At 34.4% G+C, this 23635-nt stretch overlaps 1 long non-coding RNA gene across 1 annotated transcript in view; it reads right to left on the bottom strand.

Moving 5' to 3' along the window:
• Positions 1-14581: 14581 nt before the first annotated feature.
• Positions 14582-23635, bottom strand: part of LOC129782795 (uncharacterized) — a 329637-nt gene continuing 320583 nt past the window's right edge. Inside the window, exon 3 of the long non-coding RNA XR_008744913.1 lies at positions 14582-14689. This is a non-coding gene — a long non-coding RNA (uncharacterized LOC129782795). The remainder of the gene's footprint in view (positions 14690-23635) is intronic.

Here is a 23635-nt window from a genome sequence, read left to right as displayed (position 1 = left end):
GATGTGCACAGGAAAACTACGACAGCTTTAAATCAGTATTCTAGATATCTACACAGTTTTACTCCAATAGAAGAAAAAATTGTTTTGGTTTATTCCCTGTAGATCTTTAAAGTTTCATTTAAAAATTTAAAGTTATAGTTAAAAACATTCAATACTTGCAAAAATAACTAACTTTAAAGGCTATTGAAGCATATAGTGTCCATTTTTTACTTTTTTGTTTTATTTTGTTTGTTTACTGAACGTCGCAAGACTTTTGTTTCCTGGGACTCTGATTCCCTGGGTTTGTCTTACAGTATGTACAAAACATATAAAGGTTTCACATCAGTATAGACAATATAAGACACTTTGAAACATGCAAAATGCTATATTGAGATGTTTTTCCCCTGTAATTACATTGACACTTTTGCATGTATTATCAAACTTTTTAGAAGTGGGAATAATATCTATCAAAATTGGTTTTCAAATGATCTAGATACCAGTTTGCCTGTTGAAACACATGATTTACATACAACTCAGTACTCAAACTCTAGCTATCTTCCAATTCAGACAGTAAATAAGATCTAATCTAGGAACAGCTTTGGGATGGATAAAAGTGGAAATAGAGGATACTGAATGTCTTTGGGTGTTGATATATACAAATTATATCATAAGAAAGTGAGCTAATAGTAAGTCAAATTAGTTTACAAATTACTGCAAACTGGTAATTCAGCTGATATCGAGATACAATAACTTATAAGCATCAATTGTCTAACTGGCTGCCCATCAAATTAACAAGATACTAACGCGGTGGTTAGTATTTTATTTATGTGTATGCTTGTAAATATCAAAAGCATGATGCTTTGTAACTGTAAAGAAACACAAAGGAAAATTATTATATGCACTTAACAGAGAGAGAAACTCTTCCAAAGAAATGGAAAAATCACTTGCCAATGTCAATTGACAGTCCAGCCTCTGTTACAGGAATTGAAACCTGAGTCAGGTAAATTGCTATCCTGCACGTCAACACTGTAGTGTTCAATACTGAACTATTAAAGAAGAAAGGCCTATTCTGATGGCATTTTTTGCAACCTGTATCCTAGGAACAATAATTTTCCTCTTTAGCCTTCTTTCAGAAATAAACAGCAGACCCAAATGCAAAGTTCAGCTTTTGCTTTTACAGATTTTAATAGTTTTTGATTGCTGATGCACATAGTTTGCTCATTATAAATTAAACAAGGGAGACAGATTTCTACCTGAAGAAGCATGTCTGTCAAATGTGTGGTTAGCATGGTGTTTTTCATAAAATTCTGCTATGGATGGCTAACATGCTGATTAATGGATTTTTAAGGACGAGTTTGCAGTTTTGAAGGATAAGTACTCTTTCCAATTTAGCAACAAAAAATTCTGAAGATTTTTTCCTCCTGAAAATATATGCACATTTATTTAGAGTTGGTGTATTAATAAATGACAACTGCTACAGAAAGTAGTCTAGCATTAAATTAAATACATTTCATGACCCGCTCACTCAAAATACATTATCTTTTTATATATTATGCATGCAAATATAATGACACTACATAAATGACAGTCTTAAAGTCCCATGCAAAAAGGAAAGCCTGTTTGTCTGATGAGTTAAAATAACCTTGAATTATTTATAAAAAAAAAGTGTTTGATATTATTATAGTATTATGTAATTGGTTCAGAATATAAAGGTCTTTGCTTTAAAGAAAAAGAAAGAACAAAGGCTGCTTGTCTATTCATCAGAAATTATCAACAAAGGATTATTAGGATATTTTAGTGCAAGTTATAGGACCAATAACAGAAATCAAGTCTGGAAGGAACTCTTTAAGACACTCCTTGCCCTAGAACAGTAATAATTTTGTAATCCATGCTTTTGAGATGTTTTTGTTACAGGTCCTAAATAATGGAGTTCCTACTACCTGCCAATATATACTCTATTGAAGTTATATTTATTGTCTAATCAAAATCTCACATATAATTTCATTACTTCTTCTAGCTACCATGGACAGGAAAAATCAGCTTACTCTTTTTGGAGCACTCTACCAGGTTTTTAGTTGGTGTTATGTGTTCCTGTTCAATAAATCTCTTAGATAACAGAACTCCAGTTGTTCCAGTCTGTTCTTGTTGATTCAGTTTTCTGGAGTTCTAAACTGATTCCTTGTGCTTCTCTAGGCTTTCCAAACATCTCATCTTTTCCCTAGAGGTCAATTTCAAGAGATTATGTCAGTACTTTATGTGTCAAGATGGCTATTCCTTCCTACATATTTCTGGAACTTTTAATTCTAAATGCATTTTTTTAAAAAATGTACTTTTGCTAAAGTACATCGTTGTATAGGGTAAGTCCAACATTTGCTATAGTACTTTAACCCTGTGTTGAGCATTAATGAAACCCCACCAAGCATGGGGAAACATGTAAAAACATTTTTTGTTCTTCCTAATTGTTAGTTAATTGTAGGAGATTTTTGGATCTATGGGAATTTCACACTGGATACCATTTGTTATCTGTTTTGAGAGTAAGCCATTAGCAGCTGTTCTTTCAGTAAGATTACCCAAACATTTTTTTCATCTTTGTTATGGAGCTTTCACTTAGACCACCATGCTTCCCAGTTTAGCTTAGGAAAATATACAGGATGATGACAAAAGCCTATCACAGTGATGATAGTGATAAACACTATTTTTCTTTCTCTGAAAGTTTTGGTAGCCTGCTCTAGAAGGAAATTAAGTTGGTTTGACATGACATGCTTAGAATAAATTCAAGTTGTCTGGTTTTCTTCCACTTATTTTCCTCCATCTGTGCAAATACAATTTATTTTATTATCTGTCCCAGTGTTTTTCTAAAAACTGTAGTTACTGTGGCATGTCTATAATTTTTCAGCTGCTCTTTCTAAAAGCCTGAAATATATTCATCATTTTCCGGTCTTCTGGAACCTCATCTGTTCTATACCTGTTCTCAAAGATAAGTGCTAATGAATGCTTGAATGTGTCAGATATTTGAAAATGTCTATTTTTTTCCAAGTAGTCTCCAACTGTTCCCTTCCCATTGTACCCTGAGGTCTTATACATGCTTATCTCATGCAGCTGTCCCTGCAGTGGACTTTTAGGAGATCTAAGGTAGTGAATGATTCCACTCTGTCATCATTGTGTGCTAACAGCTTTGCATTTCCTTTGATAATTAAATAATATAGTTACTTCCTCTGCTATTAAAAATGGATTTACAAATTATTTATTTGCTCTTAAATTATTAATATGAATTTAAGCCTGATTAATCTGGTATCTAGTTTTTATTTATCAAATCCTACAAACGAAGAGCCTGAAAATGTTGAAAACTCTGTCAACAGAAAATACTTAAACCATTCTAATAACAAAGCATGACTTATAAAGAGAACATTTAAAGACTAAGGAAACAATGGCAGGTTGAGGGTATTTTTTGAGGTTCAAGGAACTCTGTATCAAGCATTGAAAACAAGCCGACTGAGAGATCACAGTAAAATGGTTGAAAAAATTATTCTCAGTAATTATTCTCAGCCTCACAGCTGGAAAATACTTTCTTCTTGCCCACTGCTCCTAAACCAGAAGCTACCTCTCCTCACTACTGAGAACAATTTAGTACTTTGCCCTGTTTTGGAGCAGAAGCCAACAAAGTGTTTGGGAACATCAGAGTAGGAAGCCTACACATGCATCAGCCCTGGAATACCACAGCTAATTTTTAAGCATAACAAAGGATGTTTCATACTTTTCCATAAATGGAGAAATGTCACTGTTTGAAAATATTAGCCAATACAACACACACACACAGAGTGACAAAACCATATCATTTCTTGGATTAGTAGTGGTAGCTGAAATTTCATGCCAGATACACACTTTATTACAATAATCATCAAATAATTTTTGCCCCTGTACTCCCAAATATACAACTTAACATAAGGAAATTCATTTTACTCACATTTGTTAATGCCGCCTTCCAGGATATTTAAGTATTTTAATAATAATGTAAGTTAAAATTTTGTTTCTTTTCATGCTGAGAAAAGCACACAGTCTTAATATTTTTATTAAATAGATTGCATATTTTGTAAAAACCCAGTCAAAACAGTTATTGTTTTGCATCTTTTCTGAAACTACTACACTGAACTCAGTAGAAAACAAAGTGATCAGATTTCAGTTAAATAATTGTATGTTAAAGAACTATAACAACTTGTTTTTCTAGTATTATAAAGAAGTGATTTTTTTTCTATATAAAACTTTTAAAAACATATTCCAAGCTATATGAGAATTTCATTATTTCCTAGGGTATTAACATCTTTCAATAATGCAATTGCAAGTCAAATTCTAATGATATTTAAAATATCCTAAATAGAATTTAGAATGCATCCTTTTCTATGCATCTGTACATTTGGTGATGCATCTAGACAACTTTATTGAACTAACACACTGATTATTTTAACACAAAATAAAGTCACTTGAGCTTTCTAAGAAGTTTAATAAAAAATAGTGTGTGTAAAGAGGCGGATAAGACAAATGATCAGGTAATGCTCAGCAATGTATCTTCAGTGTGGTGGACAAAGCTAATAAAATAATATGTTAATAAAAATTAATCATGGTATATGTAGGCTTCAAATTAGAATTCAAAGGTACAGGTTGAATGATAGTCTTTAGCACTAGGTCAATATAAAAAGGGCAATTTTTCACTTGAATTTACAATAGTTCATACTGAAGCGACACAGGTTTTAACAACATGTAAAGTACAGTAACAGCTCAGTATTTACAGAAGTAGAAACATGAATGGAAAAATCCTATACATGATTTTATATGTATATGTTAATTGATGTGTCAAACATTTCTTATCAAAGGAGGAGCAAGGATTAGCTAGTTTTTGTAAAGTAAGATCTGCTTAGAATCAATGCAGTCATCATTCAGAACTGTCAGGTACACTATCCTTGTAGCTTTGCTAATATTCAGGTTTCTTATTCCTTCTTCTGTAAATTATTAATATTTTTAGTACCTTTATATTACAGGGGAAAAAAATCTTATCAATCTATATTGTTATTACTACACAAGTGAACTAGGCTTTAAAGTCCTACAATATGCATGTAATGATTTTTAAAGGACTGTTTCTCTCACAGACGCTTTAAAATTCATTTGGAAATGCTGTAATCCTTTAATAATAACATATTAGATAATAATATATGAGTAGGGAAATGTCAAATAAAAACATAAGGTAATGTTTTTGATATTAATAAGTTGAATCTGAGACATGGTCATATCTTTTAATTAAATTACATTGAAAAAGCTGATCCGGACTTAGTTAACTTTCAAGGACCACACAAGAAGTTCCCTTGATTAAGCAGAAGATCAAAGAAAGAACCAAATAATACAGGCTTGTAAATTACTTAAAAGTTGTTTTGATTAAAGAATGTTACCTAATATTCAATTTAATTGTGTTAGAGGGAGCACCCCACTAATCATAAAGCTGGGAGATATAATTAGCATGTCCTCTATAAACTGTATCTATATTTGATTGATTTTATGCGGTTCTGGACACATATTTGCACTACACAGATTTTGGGGAAAAAAAAAGCTACTTTAATTTTAAATTTATGCATAAAAATAAGCTTTTATTTAAAGGAAGAAAGGGAATGAGGAACAGGAAAAACAAATCAAAACCAAAAGGCTTTCAAATTCTATATATTTCTCACAGGTATGTCATTAGAAAGAAGGGTTCCATTATCTTTAATTCGGTTTTATCCTCAGGGTTATCCGGTTGTTGACCTTTTTTGTTGTTTTTTGGTTTTGGAGGGGGGGGGGTTAGACAAAAACAAAGTATCCACTCAACACTAAAATTCATTTAATGAGACAAAATACTTGCACCAGGCATTGACCATTAAGATTTTCTATAGTGAATTTATGTTGAAATTGAAGCACCATATTATTCTGTTTTATTAAGATTCTACTTGGAACATTTTAAGACTTCTGTAAAGAGAAACTTTTTTTTTGGGGGGGGAACTACTAGAGATGGAAAAAAAATAGAAAGTTTTGTTCTACAACAGAATGTTAGAAGTAATCCTGTTTTATCCTTTTATATCCTAGCTTGCACCATCTGTAAAAGCATTTGCATGATTATTCCAGGCCAAAGGATACCACATTAATATTCAGCATCCCACTCTGTAAAAAGCTGAGGAACCTTTACAAGTCTCTGTTTTTTCATTCTGTTTTCCAGGTTGAATGTGACTGCATCTCTGTGTCACAGCCTGACTTTACATTCCTAAAAATAAACGACTTGTGATAGGAGCAGGGTCCTTGAACAGTCTGAGAAGTACACACACCAGTCAATTCTCTCAAACCATTTCTTGATAACATTCTAGAAATAAAGCATATATTTTTGTGGTCAAGGCTGCTTCATTTAGTTATGGCATAGAGTTTCTTCATCTATCCCTGCTTTACTGATTTACGTATTTGCTTCAGATTTGGTTCTAACATTGTGCTGTATAGCTCTTCAGTCTGAGTACCTCAGCTGATAAACATTATTCAGACTGAGTGAAGCTATCATAATATATTTCTTGTATTTATTCCCAAGACTTTTGATTATGACCTGCTGCACCATAGAAATCGCAAATCTATCCATGTCTGTCTGTTAGAGCACTGGACGCACTCTAGTCTCATTGCAAAGGATCCCTTCAAGGTCTGGAGACAATTCATCCTTTCTACACACTTGTTTAGGATCTACTGTGTCTCTGTATGCATTTTCTGACTGGCTATGAACCATGCAGAAATAACTTAAAAAATCAAAGTTAATATTTATTAACTGCATGCAGACCTTGTGCATATCAACAGTACATGGAATTCTACCATGTGCTTTGCTTAATACCCAAGAAAATCTTCCTACCTAGCATATAAACCAAGATTCATAATTTCTTTTGTCTTTTTTTTTTTTTTAAAGTAGCATTTTAATATAAAGTGTATATAAAATTAAATATAACAACACCAAAAGTCACTGGGAATTTCAGCATGAATGAACGTTAAGAGCATCTTTCTTAGTATCTAGTGGATTATAAGCAAATCTCTCTTGAATGTTTGCTTTCTCCTGAACTCAAGGGCATTAGGTTTAATTGTTGCTGAAGGAGAAGAAATAAGAGGAGAAGAAAGCTTTGATTTCTACTTGGAATTATTATTATTATTAAATTATTATTATTAAATTATTATTTACCTTTCAGTTTCTCATAGCTGATGGAAATTGAATGGCAGGTGGTAAATTACAGTTTCTTAACTGAGATCACGTCTTTTAATTTCATAAGGATTGATCCATTTCCAAAAGGTAAATTAATAATAATTTATATTGCTATAAATTGTATTCAGTCTTTCAACATAGCACTTCCCGTTTACTTCATTCTGTTTTGTGGAGTAACATCAATCCTCCTAAAACATCTACTGGAGTAGAAATTTCCATCTTGGGAAACTACCGTGTCTTTAATAACTCTTACAAGAAGTAGTACTGTATAATGTTGATTGACATGAAAATTGGGTGTTTGGTTTTTTTTAAAACTAGTTTATTTCCATGAATCTATTTGACTTTTGCCTTTCCTGTTTCTGTATTGACCACTAAAATATAATTGATCTTCTGCCTCAAAATTCCTGCTGTTTCATGAGCTTTATTACAATTTAACATAATCTATTTCCCACTGATGTTGGAAAACATAATAAGGTCACAGCAGGGAAGCTTTAGCTTCATTAAAGCACATTATTATAAAAAATAAAATGGTCTAGGGTAAATTGGTTTTGTCCTTGTGGTACAGTTTGCATATATCCACATTAATCTGAGCATATAAAGCAGCAATAAATTTGCTAGGCCAATTACATTACAAATGAGTCTCCTTATCTTTCATTTTGCCATGGGAACCTCTAGTGGCAGATGGAGATGTCAATGCTTCATGCTCCAGATTATATCTACCTTTGTTGGGTAAAAAGATACTAAACCTCCCTGCAAGAACCGAAAGCCAAATCAGTAAAACTTTCATTTCTGTCTCTAAATTGATTTGAAGACTTTGCCTGTGTCCAGCAAATGTACATGTCAGAATTATTTAAAAGAAATTAGTAAGCAAATAAATTAATTTAAATGTTGACCCTCTCAGACTTTCATTTATCATGGAAACCCATAACAGAGGGACTGTACACAAAGGTTTAAGACAGAGAATCAGTGATTTTTCTATTAATCTAGTTTAACTGATACTAAAAGTTGACATAATGAATTACAAGTTGCAGGCAGGAAAGCTTATCAATTCATTAAAACTTTCAGGGTTCTCTCCTCTCTCTCTCTCTCTGCCTTCAGCTGCCGGCAAAGGATAAGCTTTTGCAGTTCAATTTTTCAGTTTATTTTTGACTGCTTTTAATTAAATTTGATGGCCTGCTTCTGCACAAGTGAAGTTATTGGAGTTCCACAGCACTTTGCTGTTGTAATGATGGCTTCCTTGATGTCTGTTCATTATTAACTGCTTTTCAAAAGTGCTTCTTTCAACTCTCATTTTATAAATATTTAAATAACTGTGAATTTCTATAACATAAATATCTGGGTGCTAGCGATAGGAATTCTATTGCCCATTTAAGAAGTTTTACATAGTAATATGATTTTTAAATAAAGTTATACATTATAATGTTAATTGGGAAAGTGTTGTCCCTAAATCATGTTACTTGCAAGTGTCAGCACAAATTGTAGTCATATTTCAAAGCAGCAGGAATCGATGAATTAGTCAGTAGTTTGTGAACTATTGCTTATGTGGCTCTATTTTACACACATCTTAATTATTCAGAGCAACAGGCAAATAAGTAAATAATACAAAAGAAAACAGAGCACTTCTGATCTTTGCACTACGAGTGATATCATTTGGATTAACCTCAATGCCTTCTGAAACACATTTCCATTTTTAATAAAAAGTTAACAGGAAAAGAAAAAGTAGACCAAAAGAAAGGAGTTGGTTCGTTTGGGGGTTTTTTTGGTTGGTTGGTTGGGGTTTTTTTGTTTTTGTTTTGTTTAGTTTTGTTTGTTTGTTAGTGTTGGGTTTTTTTTAATTACTAGCACTTTGACTAATGTGAGACAATCAACTGCTTACAGTTAAGTCTGGTGAAAAAATTAAGAGCCCTAAAAGCTTCCAACAGGACTTAGTTCTTAAAACAAAAGACTTCTCTTTGCTGTTTCATGGGTCAGTTACTTGCCCAATCTCCCACGGGCAGGGGACCTTAAAGGAATATAATATTCTTCTAAACATTAAAGAAGAGAATTTGCACACCCTTTCTCATGTTGACAAGTGCTTTGTTCTGCAACGAGTCACACTGGCTTCAGTGAAAATTCTCTGAGAGGACGGATGCATTCAGTATGAATAACAGAGGCAAAATGTGGTACAGTACTACTCAGCAGTGAACCAATATTTCCTTTTGAATACAGAAAAACAGGAGAATAAGAGGCAGTTTGCTATGTAGTTCTGGAAGCTTAGAATCATTTTAGGACATTCCATTCTAGAAAAAAAAAATAAATTAAATTGTAAAGTGTCTACATCTTTGGCAAAAGATGCACCTATTGCATTGCATAGGACTACTAGTTGAGAAATCTAGAAAGGCAAGTAGAACCTCTTTTTTTTTTTTTTTTTTTTTTTTTTCTTCCATATAAGCTGCTCTCTGCTCATATTTATACTATCTCAAATTTTAAGGATTATTTGCTGCTGCAAGTTCCTCATGTAACTTTATTACTCATTTAAAAGAACATTTTCTTTCTGACACCTTTAAAAAAATAAAACAGTACTCATACCTGAAAAGTAGAAATTCTTATTAGCTAGACCTATGGTTTACATGATCAAAGTATGTGTGTATACTCCTGTTTTATACAATCATTCTGATGGAGCCTTTCTATATAAATACACTTTAAAATAATTTAAAATTCTCAAAAAAAGTAAATTTAAAGTGCACCTAATTCCTCTAGAGACATTCAGAAATCAAACAACCAAAGTTTCATTAAGATTAATTTAGGTTGTTGCTTGAACTAAGTCTACACTGGACATGCTCACATGACAACTGAAACTAAAAGGCATAGAAGTTCTCCTACATGTCAGCTGAGAAAGGCACCACAAGTACAGCAATGAAGCTACTCTTACATGAATGTAACACAGCCAGCTAATTCATATTAGATTTAGTAGTGACAGCTATGGTAAATGTGGTCTTAAAGACCTTTGTCCAGGTTAATCTACACACACCTCCAATATCCTTTACTTTCTACATATTCAAGGCTATGGAAGAAGTTTCAAATAAGTCAATTGTCCTCTGTTCTTTCACCTTTTCTAAATCTTGATATTCCTTGATATATTGCAGACGTGAAAGATGTGACACCCTTAATTTACTCACTTTTCATAGTTTCATATTTTCAATAATGTTAATATAGCCCCTTTGACTTGTCTGCAGGTGTTATCCCATCTGTCACACACAAATTCTTCAGAAGTGTCATACTACTGCAGGAAATCTGTCCATCATGATCCCGCTGCCCACTACCACTGAAAGAATGCCAGTTTTCTGTCCCCACTGATTCTTTTACCTTCTACAAGGACTACCTTAAACACATCAAAGAAAATATAAACTGGGGAATTTCCTGTACATTAGTTACAGCTGGCTAGGACCATTTTCTTCTAAGTTCAACCAAGTTTTATAGGAAGAATAATTTTTTCTAGCCATTCCCTAATAAAAAGACAACTTTAGGTTTAAAGTAACAATTGCAAAGTTTCCAAAGAATTGGCAAATCTTCTTAAGGATTTCATTATTTAATGTGAACAGTTGCTATCTTTCCAGCTAATAGTGCACAACCTTTCTGGTCATCCAGGACAGGGACATACACTACCACCTCTTTTTTTACAGTTTGATTAGACCTAATTAGCGCATAGAATCTAAGCTGAACATCCATGCATGGTGGTTCCAGGCCATGTGTCTTTTGCAGCCCTGAGGAGCAGAAGACAGCAGCTGTAGTGAACAGAAAACTATAGTTTCAGTCTGAAGAGTTGGACAGTGGAACTAAAATCTATGTGTGAAGATGTAATCTAGGAACCTATTATCCAATCATCACCCCTCAGTCTCCTCTTTGCTGGACAACGTGAGTCCTCACATTTGGAATTTATAGTAAATACTTGTATATCTGTCTAAGAACTGTACTGTGGTCCACCACAAACTAAACACTCTGTTTGCATAAGACCTTTCAGTGATGAGTGAATAGGACAATACTGAGCTGATCCGTCCTGAAAGGACTGAGTTTCATGGGGAAACCTGAAACCAATCAGGTCTGGACCAAGTTTCATACAAACTTCAGAAAGGACCTCCAAAGGTAGATGAAACAAAACAGGTGCATTAGCTGCCCTCTTGGAATATTGCTGAGCTTTTCACAACCTCACTAAATGTGTATAGATTAGAGAGGGATCAGCTGTTATATTCACTGCTATAATGCTTTGAAGCAGTGAGTGTTTAAACATGATTTTTGCTGTAGTAAGCAATGATGTGTTTGCGTGCACGTAGGCTGCTTGCTAATCTGACTGACATTATTTGAATGCTAATGCTTTATTAGGGAACAGAAAGTCAGATTTAAATTGCCTTAAAAAAAGAAATGCAGAGTCAAACTACAGTGGTTTGGGAGTTTTGTAGACAGATCTGAAATAAAACATAGGGAGAGGGTTTTTTATACAATGTTTGCTTGCATGTTTGATTTGTAATGTTATCAATGAACACAGAAGTTATTTCCTGTGAATTACTGCAAACATTCCCCAGCAAAGGAAGCCAACTAAACTTTTCTTCAGTAAGAATTCAATCAGCAGGTATACATCTATGGATAATAATATGTATTTTTATATGAAAATAAGAATACCACAAAGGGAAGAAGAAACCTAGCAGCTTTAAGAGTGTTGATTTTAGATTTCATTATTTATATATTTTAATGTTGGGGTCAAAAGGAGCTGTAGAAAGATGAGGTGCAGAGACAAGAATGTTTCCTCCCATTTTTTGTTCCAAAAAAAATTCCAAACTATTTTGGTGCAAGTGACATACGATCTATTCCAGCATATTTAGATTAAAACAACATAATCTTTGTGACTGCTGTTTCATTCAGTGTAAATAAATTAGCAAATGTTTCTAATTAAACATTTGTTTCTGAATTTGGATATTTGAACATTACAGAAAATTTACAGGAGGTTTATACACAAAATATAAAATCTAATCACAGCTTAGGAGAGTTCTTCAGAGTTAAAGGAAAACCTTACTCCCTCCCCCAGTAACTGTGGATAAATTGACAAATTAATACTTTTTAAAAATTATTTAGTTAATTTTGCTATTTGTACCAATCCTGACATTTTTAACTCTCACACATAAGCAATTAACAGAAGTAATAAACTAATTTCATGAATAGCTAACATTTTATTACAGAATTTTGTGACTAGTTCCTCCTTTACATTATCTATGATCCAGATAGAGAACACTGGCAGCATAGACAAGACCATTGCTCTCCCAGGTTCAATACTACGCTGTACCAGACTTTAGCAACTAAGACAAGTAGTTAACAGATCAAGCACTGCTCATGGCAGTGCAGTAAATAAGAGTTTCACTATTGCTAGTAGCAGACCACGGGCTTTGTGCTCATTTTGCAAGCTTTCAGAACCGAAGTTTGTCAGTCTTAACTCTGTCTAAAGCTGCCCTGACCTGCCTGAAGCTGTATTTTAACTTGTTTAGATGTGATTTTTTTCTCATGACCACCTTGCTATGCCTGACCTGCTGTACTTTCATATTTTGGTTTGAGGTATTTTGTTTTGTTTTTTGTTTTTGTAGGGTATAATCATAATTTTTAATAGATGACAATAACAAGTAGGTATTCTGTATAGAAAATGTCAATAGCTTTAAAGTAATTGTTTGGTCAGAAGGGCTTTCTAGTGCAAAGCAGGGGCCTTGGAAATGGAGTACATGGTGGTGTGTGGGGGAGCACAGGCAGTAAATGACAAGAAAAGAAGTTCAGTCTGGTACTTGAGACCCTAAAGTTATGAAGAACTCACCAATGTTCAATTAAAGTGCAGATATGTATCAATCATGAGTTGCAAAAAGCCTAAAAAACCATACAGATAGCACACTCTGTACAATGGACTAGCAGGCCAATGAAGAAATAGAAAAATGTAAAGAGTTTTAGGAAATGCAAAAATGATGCCAAGTAAATCCTAGATTGAGTAGGAAGAAATGTACTACGTGAACATCATACTCATTCCACCAAAGAAGTCGGGATGTTGACTGCTTACCATAGCTTACCCTAAACTCCAGACCAAAACCACCAATCTTGGAACTTATGGGAACAGTGACAAACAGATAGATACTACGAGTGTGTGCATAGCACTTTTAACTGAATTATTATTATAAAGACCTCTTCTCTGTTACTTTTTTTTATTTACTCTTCAGAACAGAACAGAACAGAACAGAACAGAACAGAACAGAACAGAATAGAATAGAATAGAATAGAATAGAATAGAACAGAATAGAACAGAATAGAATAGAATAGAATAGAATAGAATAGAATAGAATAGAATAGAATAGAATAGAATAGAATAGAATAGAATAGAATAGAATAGAATAGAATAGAATAGAATAGAATAGAATAGAATAGAATAGAATAGAATAGAATAGAATAGAATAGAATAGAATAGAATAAATAGAATAGAATAGAAACACTATTTCAGCTGGAAGGGACCTAAACCAATCACCTAGTCCAACTGCTTGACCAATTCAGGGCTGACCAAAAGTTAAAGCATGTTTTCAAGGGCATTGCCCAAATGCCTTTTAAACACTGGCAGCCTTGGGACATCAAGATACAGGAGTTCATGAATAATAAAAGACCTAAGACTACAAGCATGAGAAGTGTGCTTTAATGCTTCTGGTGCCTTCCACATATTTTCATTAAGATGTTCTCTGCAGATTTATTTTTTTTTTTATGTTTGTGTATAACTCCTGTACTTTGTGGCTTTAGCACTGCTGTCACTTTAGCTCCAAGGACATGAAGGATAACTTGTGGGACTCCCTCAAAGATCATCTTTGGACAACCAAGGCTTCTAACTCTGCCCTTCATCCACAGTTCTCTCCCACGTCTTCTTCCATTAGAAATGCAACAGGAAGGAAGGTCCATTTAATTAACACTCAAATAATTTTCCTTACTTTTTTTAACCTATTGGTCTTCTACATCAAACCAATTACTATTTATCTATATTTTCTTGATCACTGAACATATACATATATTTTTATATTTTATGTTTATGCTTTATAATAATTTGTCTTTAAGGGAGTGTTTTCAGTTGTCTACAAAGGAAGAGGAATCAGAATGAGATGTCATTAGCTTTGCAAAATAACATTATGAAGAGATGAAGTTACGTACTAATTTAAAGACGTTGTTTAAATGAGAAATTTAATTCCACAATATGAGAAACTAAAGTGCTCTACAGTGCCTTAGAAACTATTTTTAATCCATGTTTCTTATTAGAAATCAGTAGGCTTTGTAAATTTAGTCTGAAATGAACCTCCAAATATGTAGGACTTCACTTACTTGGAGTTGAGGCTGATAAGCTCTTCCACAGCTGGCGCCAACATTCCGTCACTCAAATTCTTAACTAGATTGTAAAGGGCCAGGAATGCAGTTGCTTTTTGCTCCCACCTGGAAGAAAATATTGTGTCAGTTACTTTTTTTCACAGTCTTCCAAGCACAATAAGACATTGATTACATTTTCTTTGCCTGTCACATTAGGGGTTCATCAGAACACCCATAAAACGGATGGAAACAGAAACTATTACACTCTTTGAATACCTCCTTGAATGTGTGATACAACATGTGTATAAATAAATGCTCTAAATAATATTTCATTTTGCTATAAAAAGTTTTTTTAAAAAATTACTGTTATATGAATTTGTAACTGTTAAATCTACATAAAATATTCATATAAGGTATGCATTTTTTAATGCTGGTACTGAAGAAAGTAAAATCAGGACATGTAACGGTAGAAAATAGAAGTCTTTCAGATCAAAGGAATTTAATTTAGGTATCCAAATAATGAAGATCCATGTTTATTTTGATCTTAGGGTACTATTTTTTCTAATTTTCATCACCTTATTATGGTCTTCAAAATTATGACAAACTATTTTTAAAACAGAACATTAATGAAAAAGCCTCTCAATTTTAAATTGCTCTCTGTCACCTTTGAAAGGTCATGGAGATAAAAAGAAGTTCCAACTGACTAAAACCTGATAAATATTATATCCAGCTACCAAAATAGGTGAAAAGGAAGATTCAGAAAAGCATAGTCCAAACAGTTTCACTTTAGTTCCCAGTAAAAATCATAGAAGAGGTCCTCATGAAAGCTATCTGCAGGTACAAGAAGGCCAAGTGGCAGTGGGCGTGGGTGCAGAAGCACGTACAGCAGCATGTTGATCACCCAGGAAAAAGCAGTGTCCTCTGCTCCCCCTGAGCTTCTAGCACCTGGTAGAACTAATGCAGCCACACAGACTGAGCTCCTGTCCAAGCACACAACCATCCAGATTTCCAGCTGTTGTATGTGTGAAGGGTTATTCCTGGAGTCAGAGACCAAGCAAGCCTATGTGGAGGTGTGACCAGACTGCTCTGCTTGGTGGACAAGCTGCAGGAGGAGGTGGGAAGACTGAGGAATGTTTGGGTGTCTGAGAAGGAGATTGATCAATGGAACTGCACTCTGCCATCCCTGATGCATTGCAAGCCAACACAGCATGGCCACTAAGAAGGGAGGTCCAAGATCTGTTTTGTGCCAGGAAGAAGGCAGGGTTAAAAGGGGTAAGGAGGAGTGGAAGAACGTTACCACATGAAGTCATAAAAGAAACATTTCCTTGTCCTCCATAACTTTACAGAATAGGTATAAGACCCTGAGTATGGTGGATGAAGTGTATAATGAGATAGAGGAGGAACCTATGCAAGCAGAAGTTTCAGAATGACCAACCCCTCACAACAAAATCTCATTAAAACCAGAGCCAAAAAGAAATAACAGTGAGTTATGGTCATTGGTGATTCCCTCCTGTGTGGAACAGAAGCACCTGTTTGCAGACCAGATCCTCTTTTCAGGGTAGTCTGCTGCCTCCATGAGGCATGATTAAGGGAGGTCACCGCAAGACTGAAAATCTCAGTGCAACCGCCAGACGACTATCCATTCCTGCTCTTTCACATGGGTACTAATGTTGCCACAGCAAAAAGCCTGCGACTGATTAAAAGATACTTTATTATTTTGATGGTAAAATATCATAACGGTAAAATTCCAGACAGTTCTGGCCTTGAATTCCATGAGGCAGAGAAGTACAGGAGACATATGACAATTAACTAAATACTGAATTATCAACAGAGGCTAAGGAGTAGAAATCTCGTCTCTTCTATTGCTCCTAACTTGAAATTGGAAAACTTGTGCAGCAGTAACACCATGAGATCTTTCTCCCACACTTAGACAGCTGGAACCATCTGGGTAAGTGTTTTCCATTCCAGTAAAGCAAGTAACCAATGTCTTAGAATTTCTTTTTCTTCTTAAATACTTATATTTGCTTTTAATTTACTTCATATTTGCATATACCCTTTCATGGCTCTCTCTTCCTCCTTTTTCCTGGAACTCTGTTTCCCTTTCCCTTAGACTCCAACTCTACGCATTTCAGCCTCAGGAAACCTATGAGCACTTTCACCACCTTCCAGCCAATAAGCCTAGCAATATCTTTTTTTTTTTTCTTTTTTCTGACATGGATGCAATTGGCCCAAAGTTATTTGTGCCCATATTTTGCAGTTGTTATCAGCTGGGAACAGAAGAAAACATCACTTTGGCTCCTGAATGAAAGCAACAGATAAACATGAAGCTTTGAGCTGAGCTGTCTGCAACGTCCGTTAGACAGTACAGGAGCACTGTACATTATTGTTTCTCGCCTCTATTATGTATACTGTAATTCTGTGCCAGGAGGGCTACAATATTTATATTTTCTTGGAAAATGGGCCAATATATAGTTGACAATGTTAAGAAGGTTTAAGCTTCAGCACTGACATTTACATATATGCTTTTGGACACAATGTGTTCCAAAGTATTAAATTCAGACTTAAGATGCTGCTGAACAAACATAAGCTAGACACTAACAGAAGGCTTGTGAGAAGAAGTAGTGTCCCTTATTATATCTAGAACTGGAAAAAAATTACAAGATACTGCCATAAAAGTCCTTGTTCAGGTCAAAAGAATATCAGGAGAAGAATTCAGGTGTGCTAGATGTCATATGGGACACTGATATAATAGCTTGTGTGAAAATTACTTACTAAAATCACAAGACATAATACGAAATCCTGCCTCAGCCATCACAGAAACAATACACCAGTGATCATTCCTAAGAAATGTTGACACCATACTCACGATTCCTGAAGGTGGGAAAAATTACTTCCCAAATTCTTCTTAGTAGTATCAATTAAATTAAAAGTAAAATTATTTGTAAAAATGACATGGTATTCTTTTAGCTTCTATAAATAGTGGCAATAACACAGCGTTCAGGAAGCCCTAGCTGATTTCATTCAACAGAAAGGATGTGTATATGTGATGTTGATGACTTACCTTTAAAAAAATGAAAACCCTTTTCTATTTCTCTTTATTAACACATTTGGGATATGACCCTACATTATACAGTTTGTTCATTTGAAAAACTCACCCACATTTACAATTACTTAAGTCATTTCAATGTTAATACTTCATTTATTCTGCATCTTTTATCTGTGTTTATGATCTCCAGGTATGTTTATGTGGAGACAGTTCATGTTTCTATTCTATTTTATTATGCAAAGGTAAACAATATCAGATTAATAGAACAAATAACATCAAATTAGTAAAACAATTAGTATAAACACACATCGTATCTTTAGTTACTATCCCTGAAAATTACACATTAAAAATATTTTTTTCTTCCCCAGTGATGGAATATTTCTTACTTTTTATGTTTTTGCTTTAGTTTAAAAGCATGAAAACATTTGCCATTAGGTCATTTCCTACAGACACAGTAATACATATTAAAAACAAAACAAAGACAAAGAGGGAAGAAGAAAAAGAAAAAACATGCTCTTAAATGAAGCCTTTTTAGTTCTTAAAGCTTTGTGTAGGTTAAGTTTATGAGGTTTTATCAACAGTGTTGTAACTACACCATAAGCATGGCACTGAACAACTAGAGAAGAAAGAAAAATATTAAAATATCCTTAATTTCTGTCAGCACTTGATCACCATGATCCTGTTTCTAAGTGTACAACATGTATTTTTAACAGTCAATACTAAATTTTTTTTAAAAAAAAACAAACCACCAAACAAAACCAAATAAAGTGAAACTCACAGACATAAACTTCACTTATTATCTTTATATATAACATGAATTCCAGATTTTTTATTGACAACATCAGCATAAGATATTTGCATTACAGAGCATAGTAATACATGAAAGGTTTTTCTATTACTATTACCTCTTTATATTATCTGTCACTGTCCCTTTATAAAAAATTGTATTTATCAGCAGAAAGTCATATACCCTGTTCTCTACTCTGTGGAAAGAATCATAAAGAATCTCTTTTACTGTAGCACATCTTCAAGACAGCATGAGATTATTGATCTCCTGCTGCCCCCAAAGATGTAAACTCTGTATCCTACTGACCTCTCAAAAAAAAAAAAAAATCTCCAAGCTTTCTTGACTTAAGGAGAAGGTTCTCATCAGCTGCAATAGCTTTTAGATAGGATCACAAGTTCTCAATCCACAAGAGATGCCATACTTGAGACTGAGAGAAACTTGACAAAAACATGAGATTTTAGCCGGGACAATGGAAAGAAAGCAAATCTCTCACACATCCTCACTAACTGCAAGATCTTAATAAATATGTTGATCCTGTTGCCAGAACTTACAGTGACTGAGATTCTCACATTCTACTTTGTGCCAAAGAGATGAATTTCTTACGTAAAAATAAAAGAAAGGCATCTTCTAAGATGCACTTTGAGAAATTGTAAGAGCTGATTTCTGAGCACAGATTCTTACTTCTCTGCCTGTTCCCAAATTTCAATAGTTTATTTACTGCTTGAAATCAAAATTAACTAGGATTTTATAGAGAAAGATGTTGATCATGTTTTTCAACACTTTTGTCATAATAATGCAAAAATAGTCATAATTATAAACTTTTTTCTGCCTGCTCTATTTTTTAAGCTCCTGTTTTCATAATCCATTTAATGTTTAAGAAAGGGCAAAATATACTGATAGCAGCTGTTAAAGAAGCGAGAAAAATGTGACAGAAACAGCCCTACAGACCTGGAGGTCAGTGCAGAAGGAGGAGGAGGAGGTGCTCCAGGCAGTGGAGCCTCTGTTCCTCTGCAGCCCATGGAAAAGACCATGGCAAAGCAGGTTGTACCCCTGCAGCCCACGGAGGACCACACTGGAGTAGATATCCATGCTGTAGGCCATGAAGGACTCCACACCACAGCAGGAAAACATGACCTAAAGGTAGCTGGACACTGTGGAAAGACCACACAGGAGCCTGCAGAGAGAAGCCCATGCAGGAGCAGGTTTTCTGGCAGGACCTGCAGCACATGAGGGACTCATGCTATAGCGGTCTGTTCCTGAAGGACTATACTCCACAGAAAGACACATGTTGGAGCAGTTCTGGAAGGACTGCAGCCATCAAAAGGACCCACACTGGAGTAATAAATGAAGGGCTGTATACATGGGGAGGATCCCATGCTGGAGCAGGGGGAAAGGATTGGAAGGAAGGCAAGGCAGAGATGAAGTATTACGAACAGACCATAGCCCCCATTTCCCATTCCCTTGCATTGCTCAGGGTGGAAGGTGATAGAAGAGTCAGAAGTGAAGTTCGGGCAGAAGGTAGGCATGGGGGAAAAATATTTTTAGGATTTTTTTAATTTCTTACTATCCTATTCTATTTTTATTTGACAATAAATTAAATACATTTTCTCCAAGTTGGTTCTGTTTTGCCTGTTGACAATAATTGGTCAGTGATCTCTTTATCTCAACTAATGAGGTTTTCCATCTAATTTTTTTTCTCCTCCTGTGTTTAGGAGGGAGAGTGAGAGAGTGACTTGGTGAACATCTGAAAGTCAGCTAAAGTTAACTCATCACAGAAACATCTCATTTTTAGGAAACGAAAACATGACAGTTACTTTTTTCCTTATGAAAAAAAATGTAAATGGGGGATGTTATGAAAAGTGAAATACTTAAATTTCTTTGAAGTTCATCATATTCTTATTTAACTAGAGCTATAAACTAAATAATTTATTCAACCTCATATTTACAGTGATCTTTAAGAAGGTACATATTTTCCACAGTTTGTATTATCCTATGGCTAATCAATAGTCAGGACTTTGATGGGTTCTTTCTTTTACCTTATTTTAACTAGGTGCTTTTATGGCTCTCCCCATAAACAGTGTAGGGATATTAGCAGTTGACAAGCTCTTCTATCTGATTTCCTCCCCCTGTCCTGTTAAGAAGTGGGGATAAGAAGGCAGCTGGGTGGGGATCTGGCAGCTCTCCAAGGTCAACCACTACAGCTGCCAGCCTTTTGATCTGAGAACTGCAAAGTTTGGTAACTTATCTTTCTTTGAGGCCATAAGTGTAATGATTGTATATATTTCTCCTTGGGTAGATCACGGCATCAAGAGAGGACCACATGTGCTCCTCTACTCCAGATTTTTAACGGTGGTGGAATTTTAATATCTGAATTATATTCAGATAATCCAAACAAAATTGAGCTCAGTTTTGAAACTTTTTGTCAATAACTAATTTATTCTGACCATAACATTTAGAAGGTGAAAAATATTTTTTACATTATGACACTTCAGGAGCTTCATCTACTCATTTTGCTCTAAAGAAAACTAAGAAGCTGGCAAAAAAATCTTTGACAATTCCCATCAGACTGATCAGGGAAAACTTCCTGCTTGAATAAAAATCTGAAGATCAGCATGACCTTGAATATGTCAGCAGATACACTGAAGAAATATTTTCTAAGTGTCTCTTTATCTATCTTTCCTCCAGTCTATAGCTGCAGCCAGCCTCTGATTCTTTGGAGGAAGAGGAGAAAAAAATATATCTAACCAATTGCTCATCAAGACAATGTACTCCTTCACTTTGCTGATGACTGCCTAAAGCTCTGAAGCATGAAATTTGATTTTGTTACTAGTTTAATGTAAAGATGCAAGTATGAAGAACATTAAAATGTCAATGCATTAAATTTTGTTTTCCCCAGTAACCTTGAAAGATGGTGATGAAAATGGGGAATCAGAGATTAAAAGATTTCAAGGTCCAAATGAACCAAAGCAGTCCTATATCCATTAAAACCACACACAGGCATTATAAGGTTTTCTGGAGTGAAATGTACCTTTGAAATAGTTTTGTTATCAAATGATTGCACTATCTGACAATATTTAAATACCTCACAACTAGAATATTTATTTCTAATTCTCATGCTATACTTGTCTAAAATTTGGTTCTCAATAACTGGATTAATGTTGCCATTTTGTCTTCAAAGTTTAACAGCTGTCCTCTCTTTTCTATTACAGTTGTGCGCATATACATATATATTCATGTAGAAGTCATCCTTCAATCTTATCTCTGATTAAGCTAGACAACTTAATCTTCAGAGGTCTTGCATTTTAAGGCTGGCTTGGTTTTATTTTCAGAACGAAAGGACTGTCTTCCATTCCTGGCAAACAGTTCCATCTTTAAACCTCATGGCTGAATGAATAATCATCATTCATGTATGCTGCAGTTGAGTACTTCCATGTCCTCATGTATGTGAAGCAAAGGAGGTATGAGGACATGGCTCTTTTGAGAGGAAGGAATTCAAATTAAGGAGTAATCAGATTTAACAAAAAAGGCTATATATTACCACATGGCAATTCTGTTGTTCAGAAGGTTTGGCTTAAGAAAGCAACCAGACATTGACAGAGAAGGATGCAGTAACAGTAAGCCAAGTAAGAGGATTATGTCTTAGTAAATATCCCTGTTGGCTCCTCGTGACATCTTATTTTCTGCTTATCAATGACTCTGTTTGGTCTCAAAAAGCAGTCAGTTGATGTACATAACCAAATACTCAAACAGACAATATTATCTCAAATTTGGTTAGATAAATTTAAGCTGGATGCTTTAGATAACCAAAATTTGTGATATTTTATCACCTAAATGAAGACATAGCACATGATATACAGCAAAATTTTGGAAATTCAAGTTATGATAATGATATAAATCATCAGACCTTGACGTAATGAAACTCAGAGGATGCAGCTCCAATATGTTTGGCAGTCATCACTTGGCCTCTAGACATTATTTGTTAAAGCAAGATAAAATCAACCTGTGTCAAGGCAAGTCTAGCCAGGTCCCGACACTGTATGGTCAGGCTGATGTAAAAATTTCTCTCAACCAACAACAGCAAAAATGGTATTTACTAGGCTTTGGGATCTGAAGAAAAAGGGTTTAGGCTTTAGAAGTTCTAAACTCTTAATTTATACATTTTGGTTTATTTGGCTTCGAACAAATAATGTATTTGGATTTTCTTGGTTTTCATATGCATAGTGATTAAATTTTTATGAGAAATTCTTCTATCATGCTTCTGAAAATATAAGCTGAGATAATCCTAATGACTAATTTTAGTGAATGTCAGGGTAAGGACTTGAGTTTATTGTGCAAGGGCAACACTCATTAAAAAATTTCTCCATACGTCTGAATTCACTGTCCATCATCCACTCACTATTTATGTTTGCCGATTCAGTACAGTCTGTTTACTGTTTTCTTCAGTTCATAAAGTGCTTTCCTAAAATGTGCTAGTGAAATCTGGCCAGATGTATCAGGTGTGCTCTAACTTCCCATTTGTTTGGACGAATATTGTGATAGGCTTGATCAGAAGAAAAGGAAGATATATTATCACCAAAGGATGTAATTACTGATGCATTCTAATTTGATTTCATACGTTCTTAACTGTGCATAAATAGTCCCTGGTTAAAGAATGGTTGTGCTATTAAAACAATTCTTCAAATCCCCACATCAATGGTGGCATAAATAATTTTTTCAAAAAATATATAGATGGATCTCATTTGTAAGCTTCATACATCACTGTTTGGGTTTTGGTTGGCTTGTTTGTCTTGTTCTTTTTTGTTTTGGTTTTTTTCCTGCTCCAGCAACAGTATATAAAGCCAAATGAAAGATCTGCATTTTAAAATTTTAAGTCTGTCTTCCTTATCTTTCCCTCTGAAGCAGACCTATTTTATCAATAGATATGGCTGGAAAAATTCTTATTTATTCAATAGCCTTATGCATAACAGTCTCTGGCTGATTTCTAGCACTCTGTGGTATCAGATACCCTACACTCTTTGTTTCTGTTTATGAATCCAGGAAGCTAAAGTAAATATTGGCAATACATACAAAGACTGTCAAAAACTACAGTACTTCACATCAGGAATCAGCATAGCCGATGTCTGTTTTCAAGAACCAGGGAATGCTGTGATGTGGAGTAACACCTGTTCAAATATATTTTATTTATATATTTTTATTTATATATTCCCTCTCATCAGGGAACTGAAAAACGGATTTACTT

Source organism: Falco peregrinus, chromosome Z, assembly GCF_023634155.1.
Source record: "Falco peregrinus isolate bFalPer1 chromosome Z, bFalPer1.pri, whole genome shotgun sequence".
NCBI lineage: Eukaryota > Metazoa > Chordata > Aves > Falconiformes > Falconidae > Falco > Falco peregrinus.
This window is presented reverse-complemented; position numbering and strand designations above follow the sequence as displayed.